The following is a 3471-nucleotide window of genomic DNA, read 5'->3' as shown; positions in this document are numbered from 1 at the left end:
TCATCCTCCGCCGCCTCTCGTGACCCTCTGTTCGTTTCCGACGACGGGAGGCCGATTACCAGACATTTATTCCATATCTATCTCAAGTCCGTCATTTCGCTGTTGGGCATCCCTGCGGACCACTATTCGTCTCACTCGTTTCGCATAGGCGCCGCTACCACCGCCGCCTCCAACGGCCTTCCGGAACTGACAATCAAGACACTTGGCCGTTGGTCCTCGGATGCCTACCAGCTATACATCCGTTCTAATCCCTCCGAGTTTAGGAAGGCTCAGATGGCGCTCGGCTCGTGAATTCGCTCGCCGGGTCCTGGCTTTGGTTGCAGTGTTTGGGGTGCTTAGTTCCTCTTTTCTATTTTGTCATTGGCTTTTTTGGGGTGTCCTCTCAGAGCTCGCACATATTCGCGGGGGCGGGTATTGTCCGAGCTCTCAGAAGGAGCCCTATACTCCCGAGCCCATGCATCGGCTTTTAATCATAACCAGGATTCCGGCTCGGCAGTCATTTCAGCACCATGGCCAGCGACCTTGCCCAACACGCTATTTCCGCTATTTTGCTTTTAACTCAGGTTCCTCGAGTGCAGTGGTCCAGCGACCCCGTAAAGCACTTTCATGATTTCTCGAGTGCAGTGGTCCAGCGACCCCGTAAAGCACTTTCCTGATCGCTTTGCCGCACGGACGATCACGAGAAGCCCGTTCTCCAGCGAGAACGAAGATGTATGCATACATAGGCTACTGAATTTTAGCTGTTTTATTAACTATGTGGGTATGTTAGAGCTGAATGAACACATTACAATGCAAGGGGGGGGGGGGAGGGGGGGTGGGGTGGGGGGGTGGGGGGTCTTGGCTTTTAAATGTAACTCATTTCATGTTTGTATGTGCTTCGAACGCTGAGATATTTAGGATGTAATAGGAAGAGGGCACCCTTTCCCAAAAAGGGCTTAGGACAAAATGAGTTAAAAGAGGTAAGTTTAGTGCTGTGCATTTCCAGCATTTCCAGTTATGTCCTATTTTGACGATTCTGACATAGTGATAGTAACATTGTGAAATAATAATAAATATAAAGTAGGCAATTTGTGGTGTGCAATATTTACAACCAGTTGGTAGCTAGTTGCAACATGATCTCCAGAATTCCGTGCTCCTGGATACGGATGTTAAGGACACGAAATCCGTGTCCAGGATCACGAATTCTGCCAAAATTCGGTGCTCCTGGACACGGATTTGTTTTCCGTGATGGGCACACAGAAGTGCTCTCTCTATACTCCCACAGCTCTATGTTTCCACAGTCTTGTGTTTTCTCAGGATTTTCCTAATTTCACATATTTTTTCTCAAAAAACATTTCTTACTGTCAGGTTAGGGTTAGGGATTGTTTTGGTCTGGGCAAATCAAGTATTCTTTCATTCATTATAGGAATTTGATAGCCTATCAACCAACTGGTTGAAAAGGTATTTCTCAAAAATATGTCTTTAATGACAGGTTAAGGTTAGGGAATGTTTTGGTCATGGCACAACTTACATTGCTATAGCATTATTTTGTTTGGGATTAGCATAGGTAAGTTTTATGTATTTTATAAGGATAGCGTTAACACAGTGCTGTGGGAATATAGAAAGCTCTTCCGTGTGCCCATCATGGAAAACAATTCCGTGTCCAGGAGCTAGGAATTTTGGAGATCAGGCTGCTAGTTTTCCAGTACAGTCATTCAAGTAAAAGGCATGAAGCAGCAGCAACATGTGTGTGTGTGTGTTTGTGCGCGCGCTTGTTTTTGAGTTAGTTCAGTGTGTGTGCGTGTGTGCGTGTGTGCGTGTGTGTGTGTGTGTGTGTGTGTGTGTGTCTGTCTGTCTGTCTGTCTGTCTGTCTGTCTGTCTGTCTGTCTGTCTGTCTGTCTTCATGTTAGAGTTGAGCTATACAACCTATACTTACTGATATGATAATGCTGTGTTGATGTTCATGTACTTAGAGCACCCCTGACTTTTGCTGTCCCATACTATGTGAGGTGTAATATCCAGGAGGAAACAATAATCCAACTGTTCTCTTCAGTGTCCTGCTGCTAAATGAGTGTCTGTATACTCAGGTGAGGTGTCCAAGGACACATCATAATGGCATCACAGACAAGTGACCCTATTGGAATAGAGTGGCCGACATCACAGACAAGTGAACCTATTGAAATAGAGTGGCAAACTAACATGTATCTGTTCAAGAGACTATCACCCTAAGGTGAATCTGGTTTGAATCCTTTGCTCAGCTTATACCACTTGTAGGGTAATATAACGTTGTAGGAGCTCTGGAACATTGTCTCTCCCTGTCTGTCTGTCTGTCTCTCTGTCTGTCTGTCTCTCTGTCTGTCTCTCTCTCTCTCTGTGTGTGTGTGTGTGTGTGTGTGTGTGTGTGTGTGTGTGTGTGTGTGTGTGTGTGTGTGTGTGTGTGTGTGTGTGTGTGTGTGTGTGTGTGTGTGTGTGTGTGTCTCGAAGTTGAGCAATAAAACCTATGCTTACTGATATGATAATGCTGTGTTGATGCTCGTGTACTTACAGCATGATGGTTGGCCTGCACCCCTGTCTTTTGCTCTCCATCTGAGTCCCATACTATGTGATGCATGTGTAAATATCCAGGAGGAAACAATAATCCAACTGCAGTGTCCTGCTGCTACATGAGTGTCTGCATACTCACGTGAGGTTTTAGAACCATCTCCAAGGACACATCATAATGACATCACAGACACGCAACCCTATTGGAATAGAGTGGCAGATATCACAGACAAGTGACCCTATTGGAATAGAGTGGCACACTAACATGTATCTGTTCAACAGACTATCATCCTAAGGTGAATATTGTTTGAATCCTTTGCTGAGCTTATACCACTTGGTAGGGTAGTATAAAGTTGTAGGAGCTCTGGAGCATTGCCTCTCCCTGTCTGTCTGTCTCTCTGTCTTCCCCTCTCTCTTTATCTGTCTGTCTGTCTGTGTGTGTGTGTGTGTGTGTGTGTGTGTGTGTGTGTGTGTGTGTGTGTGTGTGTGTGTGTGTGTGTGTGTGTGTGTGTGTGTGTGTGTGTGTGTGTGTGTGTGTCTTCATGTTGAAGTTGAGCTATAAAACCTATGCTTACTGATATGATAATGCTGTGTTGATGTTCATGTACTTACAGCATGATGATTGGCCTGCACCCCTGACTTTTGCTGTCCAGCTGAGTTCCATACTATGTGAGGCGTTTGTAAATATCCAGGAGGAAACAATACTCCAACTGTACTCTTCAGAGTGTTTGTATACTCAGAGTGTTTGTATACTCAGGTGAGGTTTTAGAACCATCTCCAAGGACACATCATAATGACATCACAGAGAAGGGACCCTACTGGAATAGAGTGGCCGACATCACAGACAAGTGACCCTATTGGAATAGAGTGGCAGACTAACATGTATCTGTTCAAGAGACTATCATCCTAAGGTGAATCTGGTTTGAATCCTTTGCTGAGCTTATACCACTT

Source organism: Engraulis encrasicolus, chromosome 15, assembly GCF_034702125.1.
Source record: "Engraulis encrasicolus isolate BLACKSEA-1 chromosome 15, IST_EnEncr_1.0, whole genome shotgun sequence".
In the NCBI taxonomy this organism is placed as follows: Eukaryota; Metazoa; Chordata; class Actinopteri; order Clupeiformes; family Engraulidae; genus Engraulis; species Engraulis encrasicolus.
Note: the sequence above shows the minus strand (reverse complement) of the source record.